At 41.9% G+C, this 26,795-nt stretch overlaps 1 protein-coding gene across 1 annotated transcript in view; it reads left to right on the plus strand.

Annotated features, from left to right (window-relative positions):
- Positions 1 to 26,795, plus strand: part of apobec2a (apolipoprotein B mRNA editing enzyme, catalytic polypeptide-like 2a) — a 38,370-nt gene that overhangs the window by 854 nt on the left and 10,721 nt on the right. The window lies entirely within an intron of this gene.

Raw genomic sequence — 26,795 nt, forward strand, 5'->3', positions numbered from 1 at the left:
TTTAGTTTAAGTAAAACAAACAAACAAAAAATATATATATTTTGGAGTACTCTTTAGTTTACTCCAGACACGCTCTTGACTTAGAACAACTCACTCAAAAATACCATTTCAAAAAGCTAACTATGCATGTTATGTTGGACTAACAATTGTGATATTCACTGCAACTTAAAGTGTACAATTTGTACTGATTTACTGGCTGCAGCCATGCAATCTGTTTCCCTACAACAAAAAAAAATCAAGTAGTTGTACCTCATGTAAGTCCAGTCTTTAAAATGTCTGGTAAACATATATCAATAATAGGTTTATTTGTCAAAATAAATTACATATATATATATCAAGGTGGAGAAACAGTTAGAATTTTGTTTGTCTGTATTTTTTCTATATTTGTCTTTCTTCAACAACAATGGATGTTCTCCTTTAACATTCTGATTAACATGATCAACAACAGTGAACCTCTTGAACCAATTTAAAGCTAAGCAAAATTGAATGTCTGTTTGATTCCAGGGGTGCTTAATTGAAACTGTGGAGGTGGTAGGAGATGCGTTCATGTGCCATTGTTTTTTATGATCAAAGGACAATGTTGCTTCATACAAGTGGACACTAGTTTCAGTCATTACACTTAAAAAGGCAAAAACACACATTCATGTCAAGTTAATCAATGCAAAATGCTAGTTTAAAATTGGATTATTGACCAACTGGCATACATTTTTTTTCTTTACACCACCCATTTTACAACTTAAAAGACAAGGCTAACTTAATCATGCAGCTCCTAACCAACAGGTAGAACAACTACAACAAAAAGAGACCATTCAATTTTCAATTTAATTTTATTTATATAGCGCCAGATTACAATTGTTATCTCAAGGCACTTAAGTAATATAGTCCAATTCAAGCCAATTGGAATTCAATTCATTGTAATCATAATCCAATTAATTCATATAGAGCCAATTCAAAAAATAATATCCTAGCTAAGGAAACCAACAGATTGCACTGAAACTTGTCTTCAGTCCAATCTCCCGTCCTGAGCCTGAGGGACTGTGGAAAGGAACGACTCCCTTTTAACAGGAAGAAACCTCTGGCAGAACCAGAACTAGGAAGAAACCTCTGGCAGAACCAGAACCGGGAAGAAACCTCTGGCAGAACCAGAACCAGGAAGGGTGGCCATCCGCCTCGACCAGCTGGGGTTTGAGAAGACAGAAAAGAGGGAAAAAAGGGGGGAAAAAAACCATAACGCCATTCAAAGGATACCTGTTGGAACAGGGAAACACAAGTTAATAACCACAATAATGTCACATGTACATAAAATCTATTGAGAAATTAAATAGGAGGAAAAAGAGAGCAAAGTGAGGAAAGGTGTGACAGATGAGGTCCTCAGGCAGTCTAAGCCTATAGCAGCTTAACTATGGGATGTTTCAGGATTACCTGAGCCATCCTTAACTATAAGCTTTATCAAAAAGGAAAGTTTTAAGCCTAATCTTAAAAGTGGAAAGGGTGTCTGCTTCCCGGACATTTACTGGCAGCTTATTCCACAAGAGAGGGGCCTGATAACTGAAGGCTCTACCTCCCATTCTACTTTTAGAAACTCTGGGAACAACAAGTAAACCTGCAGTTTGGGAGCGAAGTGCTCTGTTAGGAGAATATCTTACAATGAGATCTTTAAGATATGATGGAGCTCGGTCATTAAGAGCTTTATATGTGAGGAGAAGAATCTTAAATTCTATTCTAAATTTAACAGGGAGCCAATGAAGAGAAGCTAAAACTGGAGAAACATGATATCTGCTGCTAGTTCTCATCAGAACTCTGGCTGCAGCATTTTGGATCAGCTGGAGGCTTTTCAGAGAATATGTGGGACAGCCCAATAATAAGGAATTACAGTAGTCCAATCTTGAAATAACAAATGCATGAACTAGTTTCAGGATATTCCTGATTTTAGCAATATTACGAAGGTGAAAGAAGGCAGTCCTAGAAACCAGTTTTATATGTGCGTCAAATGATAATTTCTGGTCAAAAATAACTCCAAGGTTCCTCACTGTAGAACTAGAAGCCAAGGAAATACCATCTAGAGTAACTATATAACTAGACAATTTCTCCCTGAAGCGCTCAGGTCCAAAGAGAACAACTTCAGTTTTGTCTGAATTTAAAAGCAGACAGTTCTGAGTCATCCAGGTCTTTATGTCTTTAAGACAGGCTTGTAGTCTGACCAACCTCTTGGTTTCATCTGGTTTCATAGATAAGTACAGCTGAGTATCATCAGCATAACAATGGAAATTTATGCCATGCTGTCTGATAATGTTACCTAATAGAAGCATGTATAAAGTAAAAAGAATCGGTCCAAGCACAGAACCCTGAGGAACCCCATGACTTACTCCAATGTGTGAGGAAGATTCTTCATTTACAAGAACAAACTGGAATCTATCAGATAAATATGACGTAAACCAGCCTAATTTAGTTCCTTTAATCCCAATAACATGTTCAAGTCTCTGTAACAGAATGCTGTGATCGATTGTATCAAATGCAGCACTGAGATCCAACAGGACAAGCACAGAAACAAGTCCGCTATCAGAGGCTAAGAGGAGATCATTGGTAACTTTCACCAGTGCCGTTTCTGTGCTATGATGCACCCTGAATCCTGACTGAAACTCTTCAAACAGATTATTTCTATGTAAATGATCACAAAGTTGAACTGCAACTATTTTTTCAAGAACTTTAGACAAAAAAGGGAGATTGGATATAGGTCGATAATTAGCCAATACTTCTGAATCAAGAGTAGGTTTTTTAGGTAAAGGTTTAATTACAGCAACCTTAAAAGTCTGAGGTACATATCCTGTCAACAAAGACCGATTGATCAAATCCAATATGGAAGTGTCAATTAAGGGGAAAACCTCCTTGAACAGTCTGGTTGGGATTGGGTCTAACATACAAGTTGATGGTTTAGAAGAGACTATTGCTGTTGTTAGCTCAGAAAGATCAACTAGGCAGAAGCCGTCTAAATACAAATCAGGTTCTAAAGATACATCTAAAGCTGCTCTACTTGATGATACATCAGATATGATAGTGGGAAGGATTCCATTAATCTTCTCTCTAATAGAAACAATTTCATTGATGAAGAATCTCATGAAATCATCACTGCTGAGAGTTAAAGGAATACATGGCTCAACAGAGCTCGGACTCTTTGTCAGCCTGGCAACAGTGCTGAAAAGAAACCTGGGATTATTCTTATTCTCTTCTATCAATAATGAATAATAAGCAGTTCTAGCTTTACAAAGTGCTTTCTTATACGTTATTAAACTATCTTTCCAGACTAATTGAGACTCTTCTAAATTAGAGGAACGCCACTGTCTCTCCAGCTTTCTTGCAGTCTGCTTTAAAGCAGCTGTGAATTATACCAAGGAGCCAACCTGTTCTGACTGATTACCTTCCTTTTCAGAGGGGCAACATTGTCCAGTGTTGTACGCATTGAAGCTGTAGTGCTGTCAACAAGAGAGTCAAGTTCTACTGGAGTAAAGTTTAGGTAGCCGTCCTCTGTCATATCTGCACATGGCAGTGAAGAAAAGGATTATGAAATCAACTCTTTAAATCTGGTTACAGCATTCTCTGACAGACACCTTCTATACGTAGAATTCTTCTCAGAAGCCGTATAGTCAAGTAATGTAAATTCAAAAGTTATTAAAAAATGGTCAGACAAGACGGGTTTATGAGGGAACACTGTTAACTGTTCACTCTCAATGCCATAAGTCAGCACAAGGTCAAGGGTATGATTAAGGCAGTGAGTAAGTCTGCGAACATTTTGAGACAATCCAATAGAGTCACCCACTACAATGACTTTATCTGTACTCAGAACTAACTGTGATAAAAACTCTGAGAATTCAGACAGAAACTCAGAATAAGGGCCAGGTGGACGATACACAACAACAAACACAAGAGGTTTTTGTGATTTCCACTTTGGGAAAAACTGAGAATCAGAGATTCAAAAGAGCTAAAACTAATCTTGGGTCTAGGACTGATTAGTAACCCTGATCTGAAGATAGCTGCCACTCCTCCTCCTCTGCCTGTGGTTGGAGGAACATGAACATTTAAATAGTCAGAGGGAGTTGATTCATTAATGCTAACATGATCCTCCTGCTGCAGCCAGGTTTCTGTAAGACAAAATATATCAATATGATGATCACAGATCAAATCATTCACTAACAGATACTTCCAAAGGAGAGATCTAATATTCAGCAAACCACATTTAATAGTTTGATGTTTTTGTTCAGTTAAAGTTTTTGTTTTAAATTTTTTTTGCACAAGAGGATTTATATTTCTAGAAATGAGAGCCGCTCCTTCCAAAGTGGGATGGATGCCGTCTCTCCTCATCAGACCAGGTTTTCTCCAGAAAGATTGCCAATTGTCTATGTAGCCCACGTTGTTTGCTGGACACCATCGAGACAACCAGCAATTGAATGAGGACATGCGGCTAAACATGTCATCACTGGTCAGATTTGGCAGGGGTCCAGAGAAAACAGAGAGTCCGACATTGTTTTGGCAAAATTACACACCGATGCAACATTAATTTTAGTGACCTCCAATTGGTGTAACCGGGTGTCATTACCGCCGACGTGAGTAACTATTTTACCGTATTTACGTTTATCCTTAGCCAGCAGTTTTAAATAGGATTCTATGTCGCCCGCTCTGGCCCCTGGAATACATTTGACTGTGGTCGCTGGTGTCTCTAATGCCACGTTTCTGACTATAGAGCTGCCAATTACTAGGGTTTTGTCCTCAGCGGGTGTGTCGCTGAGTGGGAAAAATCTATTTGAAACGTGGACAGGTTGATGGTGAACCACGGGCTTGACTTTAGGACTATGACTCCTCTTCCTGACAGTCACCCAGCCACTCTTAAGTCCCGGCTGCTCGGGATCTGCTCGGGGACGACTAACAGAGCTAGCTACGCTAGGTGGCTCCGCACTGACTAAAGGGGCCTGGCCCGCTATCGGGTGGTTTTCAACAGTGCAGAGCCGAGCTTCCAATTCAGATAACCTTGCCTCCAAAACTACAAAAAGATAACATTTGTTACATGTACCATTACCACTAAAGGAGGCAGAGGAGTAACTAAACATCTGACACACGGAGCAGGTGAAAGCAGGAGATGGAGGAAGAGAACTGGTAGCCATGCTAAGCTAGAGAACCAGACACACCGCTAAAAAGTGAAAAATAAAAACTAAAGATCTGTAAGAGTGAGCGTTAGAATATAACAAGTATGCGATAGAGTTAACTATGCAAGATGTGCAAATTATATAGAAATAAGGTGATTATTAGTAGTTCAAGAGGAGCGAGAACTGTCACAGTGCACACACAATGCAACAGGAAGTGATGCAATACATCTTACCGCAAAGCAACCAGATACTAGCTAATTATCTCTTTTTACAAATGGAAAAAAAGTAAAATTTGGCACTTGAGTAATTAAGTAGACATGGATAGATGTTTTCAATGTTGTTTCTTTTTTCTTTATGAAAAAATAGACAAAAAAATTTAATTACCTTCAGAACAGCATTTTAAAACATATGATACTCTGCAAACTCAATGCAAAAAAGCTGATTTCTTAGAACCCATTTTATGATATGTGTCTTTTCAACTGTTCATCATCACACACAGCAAGCCCATACTCTTAGACTTGTAAGTTTGATGAAGGTGACCTGCTGAAGGTCAAATTGAGCATCAGATGGAAGAAAAAAGGCACACAATGAGGACTGGCAAATTAGAGAGTCAGAATTAGTTCTAAACCTTGGAGCTCCGTGTTAGACTGTATCTAATGCATGTAAACATTGTGAAGAAGCATGCATGTAAACAATTTCAACATAATCCAGCAAAGCATGAAAATAGCAGCCTCAAACCTCTTTTTGGCCTTGAATGGATGACATGACTTGATTCTGAAATAGAAAGATAACATTGCATTATGTTTTTGTACTATTTGCTAGATATGAGGCATTAAAGATTAATAATCTTCTATTACAATGACAAGGTATTTATGATGAGATAGAGGTAAAATAACAGAACCCTGAGAGGTGTTAATAGAGGGACTATTCAGTTGCTAACATAAACATACAAATTTCAAACCAAAGAATTTGTATTGAACTGCATTGAGGCAGGCACGGTGTATGAAGTGGGACGACGTGGCGCTGCTCTTGTGGCGATTTGTAGCAGGTGTTTATTGCTCTGCAACTCTCGTGTTTTTGTCTGTTTTAAGCGTATTATCTGAAACCCGCACATTCAGTGACTTGTTTTAAAAGAGTTCCTGCCGTAATGGAGATTTTCTACCTTTTATTTGCATTGTTTATTGTAACTTTACAATTGTTTATTGTTACTAGTACTCAAACAAGGCTCTCATGGGATTAAGATGGAGCTACCTTGTTGGGAGAGATCCTTCACATACTTGATTGGACAAAAACCTTTTTTAAGGATTTATCTTTTGAAACTCGGGAGAACTTTGGAAAGCCGCGCTGTCGGAAACGAGGAAGGAGAAGCGACGTGCGCCAGCGCATCAGGAGGCTTCAGAATAAGAACCGTATTCTTTTGGCATCTATTATTATGGCAAATGTCCAGTCTCTGAGAAATAAGACTGATGAACAACAGGCAAATGTTCTTCACCTACGGGAATTCAGGGATGCATGTGTCTTGGTGTTTACTGAGTCATGGCTCTCTGATTCGGACTGTGACTCTTCTCTGGAAATTAGCGGCTTTGTCACTGAGGCCGTTCTACATTCCATGGGAATGTACAACATTCGTCACAGTTGTATACATCCACCCCAAAGCTGACGTCAGATCTGCTACCTTTAAAGTTACGCACGATCTGGAATCTATTTCTCCTGATGCTCCCAATTTATTTTAGGTGATTTCAACCATTGCAATCTCAAGCTATCACAAAACAATTTCTGTCAGTACGTCACCTTATGGATCTATTAAATGTGCGTACAAATCCAAGGCAGGACCTCCTCTGGGCTCTTCAGATCACAACACTGTTCACCTCCTTCCCACGTATAGATCGGTGCTGAGCTGGGAAAAGCAGGTGAAAGTCTGGAGCAACAACAGCTCACTTGCTCTACAAGGGTGTTTTGATTGCACAGACTGGTCTTTATTCCAGGAGGACTGCTCTGATATTGATGAAGTTACTAACGTTGTGTGTAGCTACATCACATTTTGCAGAGACAATCCACGGCCTCTGTTGGGAATCCAGCCTTCATGCCACCAGGAGCACCTGAAAGCAGACAAGCAAAGAAAAAACAAACAAAAACAAGTACAAGTAGCGGCAATCGCATACAACACATATAGATGACCTGAAACCACAGGATAATACATCAACTGCTTAGCAAGCATGCTACTGGGCTAATGAATGTGTGTGTGTGTGTATGTGTTTGTGTGCGTTAACATGCAACACCCATGGCACAGGACCTACATGATAACTGTGCTTAGTTATGAGTGTATAAGTGTACAGAGCCACAATCCACAGTGCCCCCCAACAATCAGAAGCAGGCAGAGAGGGCCACAAGACCCAGGCCACCAGCAGCCCCCACGGAGCACAGAACCCAGGAAGCCCACCGCAGGGACAACCACGCATCCACCCAGAAGACCGCAGAGGAAGTCCCCGGAAATAGCCCCCATAAGCATAGGGCAAAGGCCCCCCGACCCCGCCAGGCCCCAGTCGCCCAGACATGGGCCACGCACCGCACCCAGGCCCCAGGAGCCCGAGTGCCCCACCAAATACCCAAGAGGGCCAAGCACCCCTGGCCAAGTGCCCCGGGAGTCAAGACGTGTTCACAGGAGGGGGAAGTCGCGAGCAGCGGGGAGAGGCAAACGCAGCAACCAGGAAACAGGGGTGTGGGAAGACCCCTCCCCTCACCCTTCTGGCTCTTCAATATTTTCTAATAGTGAGCGATTAAAATTGAGGGGCAGCCAACCTTGTAGAACTGGGCCGCCAACATACCCAAAGAGCCCCGCCCACCAGATGCCACTCAGTGCTACCACCCTCCAAGACCTAATGTGTGTGTGTGTGTATGCGTGTTTGATAAGTAGTAATGTCTAACGTGTAATTAAAATAGGGGCGGGGAACTGCAGAGTGCAGTCAAGGAGCCCACCTACGTGGCCCCATCCACTACACCCCACAGAACACACACGCCCCCAAAACCCTACATGTGTGAGTGTGTGCTGTTTACAGGAGCCAGAAGGGAAAGGGGTATGGGGATATAGACCAGGGGAGAGAAGCTCCCCCGGAGAGGGCAGCCAGAGACTGGCTGCAATAGGCACCCCGTTACCTGGGACCCGCCACAGGGCAGGAGGGCCTGATGTCCTCCAGGCTCGGGGCCTACAGCGACCGTATATGGGGAGCTACTGTACCCCCAGAAGGTACCCACCCACCCCTCCTTACCCCAGAGGACCTCTACAAAAAAAAAAAAAAAACAAACAACCAAACCATGCAGTCACACCGGTCGCAGTAGCCCGGGCCTGAGACCCACCATCACCCAGGCCCCCAATAGGGGAAAAGCACCGCCCCACCCCACCGCACGCCCCAACCCCCTAAAAAAACAACAACCTGCGGACACATCGGAGGTCCCAGAGCAACCAGCCCGGCACCAGGACCTGCACCAACCCATACTGTGGCGTGCCCAGGGCAAACCAGACCCGCCAGGCACAGGAGGGCCTCCCCCCCCTGGGCGCAAGGCAGCGCCCAAACAACAGGGCCCAGGCCCAGCACCACCACCCATGCCAGAGCGGCCCGGCCACCCGGCATAGAGCCAGCAGCCACCACCCCAAGGCTCCTAAGGGACCCCACCCCACGCCGCAAGCCAGCCCCACCCACAATCCCCCAACACTGCCCTCCAAGCCCTACTCACAGTCCTCCCCAGCAACCCGGTTCCCACGACCCGAGAGACCACCAGATGCCCGAAGCCACACAGTCCCCCCCAGCACACACTCAACCGCCCAGAGCGACAGGACAGCAACCCACCACCACCACTATGTGATAAAGCTAATCAGCGGGGACCAGAGAGAATGAAATTCAGCCAATTGATGTTTTGAGGAGGCAGACATTGTTTCCATGCTAATATAATATAAAAGAAAATTTCTAAACTGGCTAATACACATATTGCTCTTCGCTTTCCAGTTCATGAGAATAGTTTTCTTTGCGATACATAAAACTGTGAGGACCATGTGTGCTGAGTTAATTTCCACGTTGATATTGTTTAAGTCACCCATGCAGGAATGCTACACGAAAGCGATGTTGATAGGTCCTCACAGACGTCGTGCCAGAACTTCTGGACAGGTGCCCAAAACCACAAACCGTGTGCATAATCATCAGGTGTGTTATCTGTGCAATGTGAGCAGATGTTTCAGTGTGTTAGACCCATTCTGAACATCCTTTGTCCTGTATAGTGTGTTCTATGAAGAATTTTGTTTTGTATGAGCTGCAAATTAGGTTTTCGAGTCATTCTGAAGGTGTTCAAACATATCTGTGGCCAGAAGCTATGACTAGAACTGATGGATAAATCTGCCTCCCATTTTGAGGATGGAAGAGACATTGTGTCATATATCTTAGACAATAATTTATATATTTCTGATAGTAGTTTTGGGGTGCAGATGCTTAGAAATTCTGCTACCCTAATCGGGAGTTGTAAGTCTGGTTGGTGGAGGATATATTTCTTTGTTATTATAGACTTAAGTTGTTGATATTCTAGGAATTTATTGCTGCCTATCTCATGTTGTGACATGAGCTCATCAAATGAAATAAAATGTCCATTTTGGATTATATGTTCCAGATGTTTGATTCCTTTGATCTTCCACAGTGTAAAGTTTAGCATTTTTTTGTTTTGCAGGATGTCAGGATTGTTCCAGATGGGTGTAAGCTTACACGGGAGAAGTGAAGACTTTGTTATTTTAAGAAATTCCCACCAGGCTGTCAGAGAGGTGCTGATGTTAATGCTTTTGAAACATTTGTGATTTTTTACGTTTTGACTAATAAGTGGCAGGTCAGAGATTTTCAGATTATACACAATGCTTGTTCTATATTTATCCATGGTTCATCTAGTGGGCTAGGTTTAAACCATTTTGATATATATTGTAACCTATTGGCTAAGAAATAGTGCTGAAAATTAGGTAAATCTAATCCACCACTGTCCTTTAATATTTCTATCTTGTCTGATAGCAGCTGCTAAAGGTTCGATGAGAATAGCAAAAAGTGAGGGGGAAAGTGGGCAAGCCTGTCTTGTACCTCTCTTCAGACTGAAGCTTGGAGAAGTTTGATCATTTGTCCTGACACATGCATTTGGGGAGCTATATAATATCCTTATCCAGTTGATGAAGTCTTACCTAAACCCGAATTTGTTTAATGTTGCGAATAAAAATTTCCAGTTCACTCGATCAAATGCTTTTTCTGCATCTAGAGAGACTATTGTGGTTTCCAGGTTGTTGATCTACCTTCTGGATCTATAACTGTGTTGTTTACGGTGAAATTTACTCTTCTGTTTATCAGAATGGCTACACCTCTTTGTCTGGAGTTGTAACAGGCTGAGTACACATGAGGAAACTGTGCTGTGGTGAGAACATCAGCTGCAGTCTTTGATAAATTAATCTCCTGTAATAAAACAATGTCTGCCTGTAGATCCTTCAACTTATTGGAGATTTTTCATCTCTTCTCCCTGGACTCAGCTCCATGCACATTCCATGAAATAAACCTCAGCGTGGACATGCTCAGACTAACGCAGTGAGTGCTGGATGCTTGCTAAAAGCATCCCGTGCGTGTGTGTGCATATATGCTTGCATGAACATGCAATTGTTTGTGTTTCTGTTCGTCACTATGGGCTTGTTACAATATGTACGCCTACTGTCAATGCTGAGTGGTATTTGATTGTGTGCTCTGCTCAAATCTCTATGTGTGCCGTGCTTGTTAACATTACTTATTAAGGTGGAAACACAGCGGGTTGGGGAAGAAAGACAGAATAGAAAAACACTGCAAAAGAGTGGAAGTGTGAGATAGAAAAAAGAAAAAAAAAACAGAACAAACCCAAATAAACAAATGTGACCTGCATACATCCTATGCTGGTGAGACTGGCAGTGAGCTATATATTTTTCTTTGACAGATAACTGTGAATTGGATTGACTATTTCAGAATTACTCATATACCATCTACAGTGAAATGATTTATATAAGTTCATGAATTCTGATCACCTGGGGTTTAGAAGAGCCAAGGAGTGGTTTCCTGGTTGCGGTACAGCTGCCCGTTGATGAATAATTTATCCACCGCGATGACAGCTCGGGAGCCTCCTTCCATGAACTTTCTCCGGATGGGGAACAGAACCCTGCGTCTTTCCAGGATTTCTTTCAGAAACTGCTCGTTGACGCTGAAGTGCATTCCTCTCAGCTCCCTGCCACGGCCCCTCACCTGGACCTTCTTTTGGTAGTGCTCGAACTTGGCCACAATCGGTCTTGGTCGGCAGGCATCGGGTCTCTTCCCTCCCTACCTTTCAGAGTTCTAGTTCCAGAACAGGAAAATTGTTCGCATAAGTCATTAGAGGGTCCTAGGTTTTGTGGAATCTGCTGATGGAACCGTTGAGAGTTCATCTGATTTTTTCAATCTTAAGATTCTGCATAACATCCCTAATCCAGTGGTGATGTGATGGAGGAGTAGCAGCCTTCCACTTGAATAAAATTAAGCGTCTAGATAATAAGGAGGAAAACGCAATGAGCCTTTGTAAATGAACAGGGGGAACAGATTCCGTTGGATCAGAAAACCAACGAAAAACAGCAACCAAAGGAGAAGTTGAGATGTTATAAGCATAAACATTATAGATGACTTCAAAAAAGGATGACCAAAAAGGAACAAGTTTCAGACAAATTTAGAACAAATGATAGGAAGTAGACAGGGTCTGTTTACATCTGTCGAATAATGGGCCTACATTTGGAAATATTCTTGCTAATTTAGCTTTTGAAAAGTGCAATCTATGCAACACTTTAAACTGTATTAAATCATGTCTAGAACATATGGAAAATTACATACTACTTTTATTCAGCATATTGACATTTAATAGGGAATCCAGACAGGAAGGAGGGGGACGGGAGTAGGAAAATTAGCAAACTTTTTAGAGTAAAATCTCTAATCTGCTCGTATCGCAAATAAATATTATTGGTCAGACCGACTGGAAAGCTGTTCAAAGCTAGCAAAAGTGTTATTGACATACAGGTCCTCAATACTACGCATACCCCTATCATACCAATATTGAAGCCATTGTCCAATAAAGATGGTTGAAATAAGTGATTAGGTATTATTGGTGAGTGAATAGAAATACTCTGAATACCCACTTATCTTTTGAACTGGTTCACGATACATAAGGATTGAGTTACAGTTATATTGTCTTTAATATTATTAACTAGTGGTGGTAGGTGAGCATAAAGTGAAGCAGGGAGTTAGTGTGGGATGCTTGTAGCCTTTTCAATATGGAGCCATGAAGGAATCCTGTCATTCCAATCTTTTAACCAGAGAGAGGTGGCATTACAATTTGCAGCCTAATAGTAAGCGAAAGCCCACCTACACCTTTTGGTCTTTCCATAAATTCTTTTCTGATGCAAGCTGGTTTATTATTCCATATAAAGGAAGAAATCATTTGATTAAATGTCTTCAAAAAAGATTGTGGTATGAAAACAGGCAACGCTTGAAACAAATATAGAAACATTGGCACAATATTCGTCTTTACAGAATTTGTTCTCCCGATGAGAGATAGAGGCAAAATAGACCATCTTTTAACATATTGTTTATACTGTTCCAGCAGAGTAGTGAGGTTACTTTTAAATTGACTGTAATAGGATTTGGTGACTTTGACACCTAAATATGTAAAGGACTCGACGGATAACCTAAATGGCAGATTGGGATATTCTCTAGCATTACTACTGATGGGGAAGTATTCACTTTTATTAAAATGTAGTTTATATCCAGATATGTTTCCAAATTCCTGCAAGACTCTTAAGAATTTCAGGGGTAGATGTAATCGGGTTGGTGCCATATAGCAAAAAATCACATAAAGCGAGACAGTGTCAGTTAAGCCACCAACTGAAATACCTCGTATACTATTATTGCATCTGAGAGCTATAGCAAGTGGTTCTATAGCTAGAACGAAAAGCAAGGGACTCACTGGATCTCCTTGTTTCATCCCTCTGTGAAGAGGAAAGTACTCGGATAAAATGTCATTGGTATAAACTGAACCAGTTGGGTAAGTGTAAATGAGCTTGATAATTTGAATGATGTTAGGGCCAAAACCAAACCTGCTAAATGTATGAAAAAAGGTAATTCCACTCGACCCGATCAAACGCCTTTGCGGTATCGAGTGATATTACTGCTTCTGGGGACGGAGTGCTAGATACAATATAGATGATATTGAACAATCGTCTCAGATTAAAATAAAATTGACTGCTCTGGACAAACCCAATCCGGTCCCCCAAGATGATATGAGGAAGAATTGTCTCAAGCCGGAGTGCAATGACCTTTGAGAACACTTTGCCATCATAGTTTGTCAAGCTAATTGGTCTGTTCGATGAGCAATCACGAGGGACCTTATTCTTTTTTAATAACAGTGTAATAGATGCCTGGCAAATCGTAGGCGGAAGACTGTAATTCTCCAGTGCTTCTGCATTAACTGAGAGAAGAAGAGGGGCAAGTTTATCTCTTATTTTTTTTAAAAATCAGTCGTAAACCCTTCTGGGCCGTGGGCTTTTCCACTCTAAAGGGACATTATCGCATTGTTAATTTCTTCCAGCATCAAATTTTGTTCCAATCGCTCTTTAGAATCAGAGTCAATTTAGAATAGAACTCTTTAAAGCAGTTGTTAATAGTCTGATGATCCTCTGTTGAGGAGCCATCAGAAAGCATAATTTGCAAAATAACACGGGACGCCACTTTTTGACGGAGTTCACTGGCTAATAATTTAGAAGGTTTATCCCCCTCTTCATAGAATCTGCTATGGGATTTAAGGATGAGCCTCTCTGCTTGAGAGGTGATTAAGAGATCAATTTAAGAGATCAGGGTAGTGATGCTATAGGAGTAGTGATGCTTTAGGGTAGTGAGGCTGTAGTGTCGCGAGATTTTGTGAGACTATCGGCAGATTCATACATGACGCGCCTCCAGTAGGGCAAACAATATAGTAAGATTATAATTACGTCAATAACTATTGTTTAAATAAATATATTATTGGGTAAAACAAAAACAAAACACTGGAGTACAGTGAAGAAAGCCTGGAGAGCCTCACGGATTACATCGACGAGTGTTTTGACAAGATCGTCATGGGGAAAACTAACCAAACCCCATCTGCTAGCAGCAAGGCTTCAACCTCCAAAAGAAGTCGTAATGAAGAGTCACCCGGAGCGACGTCTCCAGCTGGTAATGATTCAGACGGACATTTTAACATCGATCGATGAGAAATTATCTAGTTTCGACGCCCTGTCTCTTAGAGATTCTACACATTAGATAACAAGATTATCTGTCAGTCGTCTCACTCAACCTCCACCTCTGTTCAGGTGTGGGCTATTTTTTACCGGAAAAGGTTAACATTCTCAAGATTAAGAAATTATCCAGTTTCGACGCCCGTAAGTTTCAGGCATTACGGGAGTCGTTGGAGTTCAGCCAGCAACAGGTGCAATCGCTGGCTGCAGAATATGCAGCCCTCAGAGTATCGATGAAATCACTCACCAAAGAAGTGAGCCGGATCTCTAATGATAACAAGAGAATGAAAGAATCAATTATTGATCTCCAGGCTCGCAGTATGAGGGACAACCTTGTGTTTTCTGGAATCTCGGAGCAGGCAGACGAGGATCCTTAACTCACAGTAAAAAACTTTATCCAAAATCAGCTGAAACTTCCAGGAGATGCAGTGAAAACATCACTTTTCACAGAGTCCACCGCCTGGGAGGGAAGAGACCTGATGCATGCCGACCAAGACTGATTGTGGCCAAGTTCGAACACTACCAACAGAAGGTCCAGGTGAGGGGCCGCGGCAGGGAGCTGAGAGGAACGGACTTCAGCGTCAACAACCAGTTTCCCAAAGAAATCCTGGAAAGATGCAGGGTTTTGTTCCCCATCCGGAGAAAGTTCATGGAGGGAGGCTCCCGAGCTGTCATCGTGGTGGATAAATTATTCATCAACGGGCAGCTGTACCGCGACCAGGAAACCACTCCTTGGCTCTTCTAAACCCCAGATGATCAGAATTCATTAACTTGTATAAATCATTTCACTGTAGATGGTATACGAGTAATTCTGAAATAGTCAATCCAATTCACAGTTATCTGTCAAAGGAAAATATATAGCTCACTGCCAGTCTCACCAGCATAGGATGTATGCAGGTCACATTTGTTTATTTGGGTTTGTTCTGTTTTTTTTTCTCTTTTTTCTATCTCACACTTCCACTCTTTTGCACTGTTTTTCTCTTCTGTCTTTCTTCCCCAACCCGCTGCGTTTCCACCTTAATAAGTAATGTTAACAAGCATGGTTCACATAAAGTTTTGAGCAGAGCACGCAATCAAATACCACACAGCATTGACAGCAGGCGTACATATTGTAACAAGCCCATACTGACAACTGAAACACCAACAATGGCATGTTCATGCAAGCATGCAAGACCTCAAAATAATTTGTAAAGCCCTCGCCAAAAGAATAGAAAAAATAACTCCCCTTCTAATATATCTCGACCAGACAGGTTTTATAAAGAGTAGACACTCATCCACTACCACATACAGGCTAATTAATCTCAAATAGACTATTCTACCATCAACAGCTTGGAAGCCACAATCGTCTCTTTCGATGCAGAACAAGCATTTGATCGAGTTAACTGGAAATTTTTATTCGCAGCATTAAACAAATTTGGGTTTGGGTCAGACTTCATCAACTGGATAAGGATATTATATAGCTCCCCAAATGCATGTGTCAGGACAAATGATCAAACTTCTCCAAGCTTCAGTCTGAAGAGAGGTACAAGACAGGCTTGCCCACTTTCCCCCTCACTTTTTGCTATTCTCATCGAACCTTTAGCAGCTGCTATCAGACAAGATAGAAATATTAAAGGACAGTGGTGGATTAGATTTACCTAATTTTCAGCACTATTTCTTAGCCAATAGGTTACAATATATATCAAAATGGTTTAAAAGTAGCCCACAAATTATCAAACTTCTCCAAGCTTCAGTCTGCAGAGAGGTACAAGACAGACACACACACACACACACTTTTTGCTATTTTCATCGAACCTTTAGCAGCTGCTATCAGACAAGATAGAAATATTAAAGGCATCCAACCCCAAAATATTGAGCATAAAATAAGTCTTTATGCTGATGATGTATTACTTTTCCTTCAGAACTCACAGACGTCTCTCACTCACACGATCACACTCATAAATAAATTCTCAGCACTTTCTGACTACTCTATCAACTGGTCTAAAACCAAAGTTCTGCCCATTAACTGTCGGGTCCAGAATATACCTGCCATCACTTTACAATCAGGAAACAGATATTTAGGCATAAACATTTCCACCAGGCTCTCAGAGCTAACAAAGTTAAATTATGTGCAACTATTAAAGACAGTAGAGGACGATCGTTAGAAGTCCCTAGCTATATCACTTATGGGAAGAGGTGCAACCATTAAAATGATAATACTACCAAAAGTTAACTATTTGTTCTCCATAAAACCATCTCCTACTTGGTTTAAGTCACTAGATTCATGTATCTCCAAATTTCTGTGGAAAAATAAACCACCACGCATTAGTTTAAAAACACTACAGAAGACCAAGGACTGTGGTGGATTAGAATTACCTAATTTTCAGCACTATTTCTTAGCCAATAGGTTACAATTTATATCAAAATGGTTTAAACATAGCCCACAAGATGAACCATGGATGAATATAGAACAAGTATTGTGTATAATCTGGATATCTCTGACCTACCGCTTATTAGTCAAAACATAAAAAATCCCAAATATTTTAAAAGCATGAACATCAGAACCTCTCTGACAGCCTGGTGCGAATAACAAAGTCTTCACTTCTCCCGTGTAAGCTTGCACCCATCTAGAACAATCCTGACATCCAGCTAAACAAAAAAATGCTAAACTTTACTCTGTGGAAGATCAAAGGAATCAAACATCTGAAACATATAATCCAAAATGGAAATTTTATTTCATTTGATGAGCTCATATCACAACATGAGATAGGCAGCAATAAATTCCTAGAATATCAACAACTTAAGTTTATAATAACCAAGAAATATATCCTCCACCAACCAGACTTACAACTCCTGATTAGGGTAGCAGAATTTCTAAGCATCTGCACCCCAAAACTACTATCAAAAATATATAAATTATTGTCTAAGATATATGACACAATGTCTCTACCATCCTCAAAATGGGAGGCAGATTTATCCATCACTTCTTGTCATAGCTTCTGGCCACAGATATGTTTGAACACCTTCAGAATGACTCGAAATCCTAATTTGCAGCTCATACAATACAAAATTCTTCATAGAACACACTATACAGGACAAAGGATGTTTAGGATGGGTCTAACACACTCAAACATCTGCTCACATTGCACAGATAACACACCTGATGATTATGCACACGCTTTGTGGTTTTGAGCGCCTGTCCAGAAGTTCTGGCATAAAGTCTGTGAGGACGTATCAACATGGCTATTCCCATGAACTGGAAAGTGAAGAACAATCTGTGTATTAACCAGTTTAGAAATATTAGCATGGAAACAATGTCTGCCTCCTCAAAACATCAATTGGTTGAATTTTATTCTCTCTGGTCCCCTCCGATTAGCTTTATCACATAGTGGTGGTGGTGGGTTGCTGTCCCGTAGCTCTGGGCGGTTGGGTGTGTGCTGGGGGGGACGATTCTGGCGTCTGGTGGTCTCTTGGGTCGTGGGGACCGGGTTGATTATTGCTGGGGGGTACTGTGTATCGGGCTTGGAGGGCAGTTTTGGGGGCTTAAGGGTGGGGCTGTATTGCAGTGTGGGGTGGGGTCCCTTGGGGGCCTTGGGGTGGTGGCTGCTGGCGTTGTACCGGGTGGCCGGGCCGCTCTGGCATGGGTGGTGGTGCTGAGCCTGGGCCCTGGTGTTTGGGTGCTGCCTTGGGGGGGCTGGGTTTCCCTGGGCACGCCACAGTATGGATCGGCTGGTGCAGGTCCTGGTGCCGGGCTGGTTGCTCTGGGACCTCCGATGTGTCCACGGGTGTTGGGGTGTTTTTTTTTAGGGTGTTGGGGGGGCCTGGGTGATGGTGGTTCTCAGGCCCGGGCTGCTGCGACTGGTGTGACTGCGTGGTTTGTTTCTATGTTTGGTTTGTTTGTTGTTGTTTGTTTTTGTTTTTTTTTTCTTTTTTTTTTCTAGAGGTCCTCTGAGGTGAGGAGGGGTGGGGCGAGTGGGTGTCTCCTGGGGGTACAGTAGCTCCCCGAGCCTGGTGGACATCAGGCCCTCCTGCCCTGTGGCGGGTCCCAGGTAACGGGGGTGCCTATTGCAGCCAGTCTCGGGCTGCCCTCTCTGGGGGAGCTTCTCTCCCCCGCTCTATATCCCCATACCCCTCTCCCTTCTGGCTCCTGTACACAGCACACATTCACACTTGTAGGGTTTTGGGGGCGTGTGTGTTTGGTGGGGTGTAGTGGATGGAGCCATGTCGGTGGTCCCTTGGCTGCACTCTGCAGTTCCCCACCCCTGTTTTAATTACACCTTAGACAATACTACTTAACAAAAACACACACACACACATTAGGTCTTGGGGGGTGGTTGCACTGAATGGCATCTGTTGGGCGGGGCTCTTTGGGTATGTAGGCTGCCCAGAGGGCCGCGCTCCCAGTTCTACATGGTTGGCTGCCCCTCAATTTTAATCGCTCAGTATTAGAAAATATTGAAGAGCCAGAAGGGTGAGGGGAGGGGTCTTCTCACACTCCTGTTTCCTGGTCGCTGCCCGGGGCGGGAGCGGCCAGGAGGATGAATTATTCTGCTGGTTCGGGGTTTGTGATGACTGGGGGGCTGCTGATCCCCTGGTGTGCCCGCTGCGCCACACCCCAGCGGAGTGGAGGGAGGGTGGACGTATGAATGTATGGGACGTGCAAGAGTGTGTAGTGATGACTGGGTCTGGGTCTGGGACTTGCTGTCATCTGGCCTGCTTGTGCTGCTCCCGATGGGGGGGAGCGTTGCCTCTCCCCACTGCTCGCAACTTGCACGTCTTGACTCCCAGGGCACTTGGCCAGGGACACTGGGACAGGTGATGGCCCTGTGTGGCTGTCTGGGGCGCTTGGCCCTTTCGGGTATTGGGTGGGGCCTCTACCCGGGGGTTTGGGGGCGCTCGGACTCCTGGGGCTGTTGCCCCTGGTTCCCGGGGGGCCTCTGCTTATGGGGGCTCTATCCGGGGGCTGCCTCTGCGGTCTTCTGGGTGGATGCGTGGTTGTCCCCACAGTGGGCTTCCTGGGTTCTGTGCTCTGTGGGGGCCGCTGGTGACCTGGGTCTTGTGGCCCTCTCTGCCTGTTTCTGATGGCTGGGCGGGGCTGTGGATTGTGGCTCTATACACTTATACACTCATAATTAAGCAGGGTTATCATGTAGGTTCTGTGCCATGGGTATTGCATGTTCATGCACACACACACACACACACACATTCGTTAGCCCAGTAGCATGCTCGTTTAGCAGTTGCTGTGTTATCCTGTGGTTTCAGGTTATCTATATCTACAGTTGTGTTGTATGTGATTGTCGCGACTTGTGCTTGTTTTTGTTTGTTTGTGTGTTTGTTTTTTCTCTGCTTGTCTGCTTTCAGGTGCTCCTGGAGGTGCTAAGGCTGGATTCCCAACAGAGACCGTGGATTATCGTCTGTTTTGTTTTTACAGGTGTAGCAGCTGGTTGTCTGGTTTTTGTTTCTATTTTTGTTCTGTTTCCTCTTTCCTTGTTCCTCGGTCCGGTTCGGCTCTATTATATGTTATGCAATGTTTACAAAAATAAATAAATGGGCGGTTGATGGTCATCAAAGAGAGCTTTATATTTATAAAGCTTCCCTTTCCAAAGAAAATCTGCTTGGCATAAAAGGTATTCAGATTACAATTCTGATGCCATAATGCTGGACAGGACAAGGGGAGGAAAAAAAACAAAAACAAAAAAAAAAACAGATCAATTTCAGTTTGTAAGACTACTCTTCTCCTAATCAGATCAGGGGTCGGAGAGGCAGCTATGAGTCCATCCAGAGTCTTAATTTGTGAAAATAGCGCCTCTATATTCTTAGTTTATTTTCCTAAAATAGGCAGAGCAAGAAATAATCTGCCCTCTGAGATATGCTTTAAGTGTTTTCCAGAGAGTTGAGGCTGAGATACTATCAGTCCTGTTTACCTGCGGAAAATATCTATTCGTTCTGTAATTAACTTTATAAAGTTTGAATCTGCCAGCAGAATATTTAGCTGCCATGTCCGTTTTGTCCTCTGAATCGGAAGAATTACTTAAATACTCACCGGGCATGGTCAGAAATAAAAAATGGGTCATATTTACTGACTTGACTTGTGTACATTAGAGTAATATGAATAAAATCTCTATGGCTCTATAATTTTATGTATGTCCATGAATGATTGGATTGTTTGAATGGATTTGGACTTTCTCGGTACAGACTGGGAAGAGAAATCCCAGGTAGTATGGTTGTAATCCCCAGACACAATCAAGTGATGACTATCTAGATTAGGGATAGAGTTTAGTATCTTTTTGAAAAAATGATCATCGTCAAAATTCGGGCCGTAGATATTAACCAATTTTAAGCAAAGTTCGAACAGCTCTCTCACAATGAAGGGAGTCTTATTGTGAATGAGTATAGCTACTTTACAGTTTACCTTTACAGTTAAATTGCAAGTGAAGCATTTGCTCTATCCATTCTTTATGCATTTTTGACTGGTCTCGATTTGGAAGGTGGGTTTCCTGTAAAAATGCAATACCAACCCCGAGATGTTGTAAATGAGAGAGAACCCTTTTTCTACTGATTGTGGTGGTGATCATAAAATAAAAATAAATAATTAGGAGGGCGTACATATGTAGCGTTACGTGTGATGTGTACACACATTCACAAAAAAAGTACATTGCCACATAAACAATACTAATAAAATAATACTATGAGATGAAAAAATACTGTTATATTTTTAGAGTAATATTGACAGAATAACGATATCTAGTGATATCACCACCTCTCTTAATTAGTTATTTGCATTTTCACCCGATCATTAACATTACCTCAGTCACCACCTTCTTTAGTGTGTAAATCGGCGCTTCCGTTATCAGCAGGAACATTTTTGTTGACATAAGTCAGTGCTGTCGCAGGGTCGGTGAACTTCATGCACCTCTCATTATGTGTAAAGTGCAGAGTAGGTGGGTAGTAGAGGCTGAACTGGATCTTTGCAGCGTGGACCTTCTTTTTGAACTCGAAGAAGGGTGCGCGTCGTTTGTTGACATCCAGGCTGTAATCAGGAAAGATGTGAAATCTTGATCTGTTGTAGGAGAGATCCGTTGTCTGTCTGGCGAGGCGTAGGATCAACTCTTTAGTTTGAAAGTAGTGGAATTTGACAATGAACAGCTGTGGTCTATTGTCGCCATCTGCTGGTTTTGGGGCCAAACTTCTGTGGGCTCTCTCCACCGACAGAGGCGTCTTAAAACTGTCTTCCCCAAGCACATCAATGAGCAGCCAGTTAATAAACTCTGATGGTCGCGGGCCCTCTGTCTCTTCTGGTATCCCCCCAATAGGTATATTCTGCCGTCTGGTGTAGTTTTTCAAGTATGCTACCTTCTCCTTCAAGGCATAGTTTTACTTAGCCAGTAAAGTTTGAGAATTTATGTTTCCAATGAAGTTTGAACGTTTACAAGGTTCAAAATGTAGAAATTTAACAGATTACTGCGAGAGCTGTGGAAGACAGGTCTACTCACTACTCATGCTCAAGCGCACCCCTCTTAATTTGGGGCTTTTAATGATTTATTTTAACCATTCTTTTTCCATTATGTAATGTCTATGCAACATAACTTGAATGATTTTCTTAAAACAGTAATATGGTGTACAGGATTGAATTTATTTAGGAGTTTCTCTAATCCACACAGTGTCAAAATTATACACACAGGCTCAAATATATACATACATCCCCATCTAATATTTGGTTGGAGGACATTTAGATGTCCTTTAGCAAGTTTTACCTGCACCAGACACTTTTTGTTGACATCAATAAGCTTTTGACATAATTCCGATGGTATATATTTGACCACTCTTCTTGGGAGAATTGGTACAGTTCATTTAAGTGAAATGGCTGGTTTCCTGGCACAGATCTTGCACCTCAGTATAGTCCACACATTTTCAATGGGGTTGAGGTCTGGGTTTTTGGAAGGCCATTAACGTGCTTTATCCATTCTGAAACTAGTTTTGATTTATGTTTAGGGTCATTATACTGTTGGAGCAACCAATTGTGTCCAAGTTTCAACTGTTCATTTAATGTACAGAATAAGTAACACCAGCCCAAGAGCATGATGTTACCATCACCATGTTTGACAGTTGATACAGTGTTCTTTGATTCAAATGCCTCACTTTGACTCCTCCAAACATACTTCTTGTTGTTGTTGCCAAAAAGCTCGATCTTTGTCTCATCTGACCATAAAATATTCCTAGATCTGGCTTATCTATGTGGGCAGCTGCAAATTTTAGTTGAGCTTGCAGGTGTCGATGTTGGAGCAAGGGCTTCTTTCTTGGCTGGCATCCTTTCAGTCCATGGCGATGTAAAACTTGTTTCATTGTGGACAGTGACACTGATGTTCCTACAGATTCCAGTTTATGGCAGGCTTGAGCTTTTTTGGTCCAACTAGTTTCCTTTCATCTGAGGGTGACAGTTTGGGTCTTCTTCCAGACCTTGGCAAAGTGGTAACACATCCAAATAACTTCTACTTAGATATAATTGTTTCAACTGATGTTCTTGGAATCTGCAGTTGTTTTGAGATGACTTTCCCAACTCGTGTAAAGTTCTCCTTTTAAAATCTTCACTAACTCCCTTGGACTTTCCCATGAGTCTCAGTATTGGTCAATCCAACAAGTCCTAGGGGTGGGCGATATATATCATTATGGGTGCCCCATGCCAAAGGCAGGGCACACATATTATGGGTGCCCCATGCCAAAGGCAGGGCACACATATTACTATTGCTCATACTTATTATTCTCCCGCTTCCGTCACGTTTTTCGGCGCGCTACTCGTCCCACAGCGAAGGTCCGACTAAAATAAAAACACATGGCTGCGTGCGCGCCGATCGGGAGAGGTGTGCTTGTATTTTTCTCTCTCATTACTCGACCGGAATAGCGGATAAATGGGAAAAAGCGGGCAAATTGTCAATGGGAAAATGAATGGAGAAGGCCTTAACGAGGAAGTTTTGGGCTCGAAGAGCCCAAAAGTGCCTCCCCTTGGAGGCCTCTGAACTCAGCCATACATGGTCACACACACATCATTCAAAGTTTGTGTGTGACAGGAAAGACTCAGCTTTAACTGTGGTAAAGGGCTTGTCAATAGCTTATACGGCTTTGACACAACGGCAGTTTACGTTTTAGGTGTCCAGAGGAGCTAATTTCCTGGCTCCGCACTCTAATCCTCACTCTAAAAATCTTTAAAAAATTATTTTTCAAACAAATGCCTCTCACGTCCAGAATATCTGCCTGATCTGGATAAATTATACATCAAAACGTAGGTATTTTAGTTGTCTTTCACCCAATGTGACTGTCATTGATCTGGGCCTCACAGATTTCTCACAAATCCCCTCTGAGCGCAGAGAGGGAACATTAAATCCCATTATAAAACGGGCGAGGCCTGAAATCAGTCGGAAAAATAATTTTAAAACTGCCATAATAAAGGAGCCACGGGGGTTAGAAGAATTCTACTTTTCAAACAGCAACCGTTTGTTCCAGATTTCTTCCTCAAAATCAAAACCCCATGATTTTAAGGGGACAAAGTGAGGTGCAGATTTGTCAGTGGGCACGTGCAGCTGTTGCCCACAGCAACTAATTAGGAGGCCACACTCAACGAGCCCCAAACTGTCCTATTTTAGAGGGCAGTAACTCAGCCATACGGTATCACAGAGACATCATTCAAACTTTAAAATGTTCACAAGACATTCAGCTATTATGTGATTATACAGCTTTTTCAAATATTAAGCCAATTCTGAAATATGACAGTTTAAAAAAACATGAACATTTTTGCTCCTTCTTGATTTTTATGAATGAGAAGATTAGAGTGGCAGACAGATAATTTTAACTTTTTCTGATATTCAAACAAATGCCTCTAACTTTCATGCTGTTTAACTCTGACAAACAAATTATACCTTAAAATGTAGGTACACTTATCCTCTTTCAGCTGATGTAACTACTAAATAGCTCACATTTACAGAATTTCAGCTATGAACCTTGAAGCGAGAGAAACCTTTCAATTTCTCTCACTAACTCCAATGGAAATTTGGTGGAACGCCAGAGACAGGTTCAACTGTGTTCAGCTCGCTGCCGTTTAAATTTTTTTCACTCCATTGAAATAAAAACTACATTGCCGCGTTCCTCCAAGCCTTCTGCTTCTTACGGTCTTCAAATTATTTTCCTCGCTCTTCCAGTTTTCTCACAGGAGGTCATAGTATCCAAAATGCAATTTCTGCAGGTTATACAGGGAGAGAGCTCGTTAAGCTGCAGCTGTTGACAAACATTGCTATCACTGATGACATCACTCTTCCACTCCCTGCTGTATATTACACTGAAGCCATTTTAACTATTACTCACTTGATTTCTGATAAATTTCCACTACATTCAGCTTTTTGAGCATGTTCAACTAATCCCATTCAGCTACTTTTCTTTCTTAAAGCTCCAGCTCCTTTTGAAACAACATGGCGGCCCTATTGTAAAAGCTTTATGCCAGCCTGTGTTCACTCATGTTTTCCATTATTCAGAACATATTAACAGGTTCATGCCAGCCCCTGATGAGACAAATGATTCTATTCATGCAGCGTCTGCAGCAGCAAGAAAGCAATTTGAAGACTGTTGTAGAATTACTTGTTGACAATGTTAACACTCAGATTGACAAATTGACCAGAGAGACACAAGAGCTTAGAAGAAAGCCTGCAATACTCCCAGAAGGACATTGATGATCTAACAAAGAAAAATGAGAAAATTTAATCAGAGAGAACAATTGCCTGTGCTGAAACCAAAAGAATGCAGGAGAAATTGGCGGAGATGACTGAGAAAGCAAACTACTTAGAGAGTCAAACAAGAAAGAATAACCTTGTTGTGGATGGTATTCCTGAGGCCCAAAATGAAAGCTGGAAGGAGACTGAAGAAAAAGTCAGATGTGTGATCAATGAGAAACTTCACATGGACAGTAGTCAGATGGTGTTTATTGTTCTCATCCCCCTTCCCAAAAGTTTAAGGATCAGAAAGGAACCAAGGAGCCTCAGCGACTCAGGACACAGGGTCTTTTCAGATTCAAAAGGGTTTATTTAAATAAACAAACAGAGCACAGCAAGGCAGGATAGGATCTCCAAGCAGAGCAAAATAACAGGCTGTGAAACCCTAAGCGCTCCTCAGTAACTATGGCGGAGGATGAGCGCAGCTATGAAAATTACAAACATAAAACGCTCCAACTCAGGAGGAAAACAGAAATGCTATGAGCAATTTAACAAAACAAAGACTCGCTCTCCTAACGAGGCGGATTAAAACAAAGGACGCACTCGAAAAACAGAGGCTCTATGAAACTTTAACTTAAAGTTAAAGCTCTCCTTTATCGGAGGCGACTATGAAGGGTTGCAACGAAAAATCTCTCCTTGAAAACGGAGGAACAAACAAGGCTATGAAACTTACCATATTGAATAAATAAACTATTACTAAGAACAAGAATAAATTACAAAACAAGATAGCTCTACAGGAGGATCACTTTACTGCAGGCTCGTGGAAATTATATGGCTCAAGATAAGGCTGGTAATGAGGCTCATGAGAGGAAACAACATACTGGCACAAGACAAGGGAAACGTAGACTATTTGAACACATGAGGGACCAAGAGGAACAGGTGGAAACACTTGGGAATCAGGGAAGACAAGGAGACGCTCGACACAGGAGGAAGGGCAAGATACCTGAAACGAGAGGGGAAAGTCAGTGATTTTTCAAAATAAAACAGGAAATGACGAGACAAGACATGAAACACAACGTAAATCGTGACACATTGTCATTTTACTAGGTCAGTCGATGATGGCCAGATGACGTTACCACATCCAAAATCAAATGCATTAAAGAGAATAGTTATTTATCATGCCATCAATCATTGGAATAATTGCCCACTGAATATACGTATATTGAATAGCAAAATATCTTTCAAGTGCCATTTGAGAATGCTAATGAATACTGATGAATGTAATAACTTATTTTGGAATAATTTCGGATGAGGTTTATAATGATGTCTAGAATGTTTTATTGCTTTTATATTATTATTATTTAGTGATTTAAAAAAAAAAAAAAACTTTTGTTTGATTTGTGGACCCCATGAAGACTAGCTTGTCCCACTTTTGGTGACAGCTAAAGGGGATTTTTAAAAGGGGATCCTTTTAAAAATAAACAATAAACAGCTTAATTTGCTTCTCCGACATGGAAGAACCTGTTGATCTGACCATCCATCCTCTACTTTTCTGCTTCTACATTAAGTGTGCTAGTGAGTTTCTATATTTGTCTAATTGTAGTTTTAGTTTGAAAGGGGGCGGAAGTTCCTTTTGTTGATTCTGTGTCAGATTTCCTGTGCTTT

The sequence above is a fragment of the Leuresthes tenuis genome, unplaced genomic scaffold, assembly GCF_036924035.1.
Source record: "Leuresthes tenuis unplaced genomic scaffold, fLeuTen1.0.hap1 SCAF_3, whole genome shotgun sequence".
Taxonomy (NCBI): domain Eukaryota; kingdom Metazoa; phylum Chordata; class Actinopteri; order Atheriniformes; family Atherinopsidae; genus Leuresthes; species Leuresthes tenuis.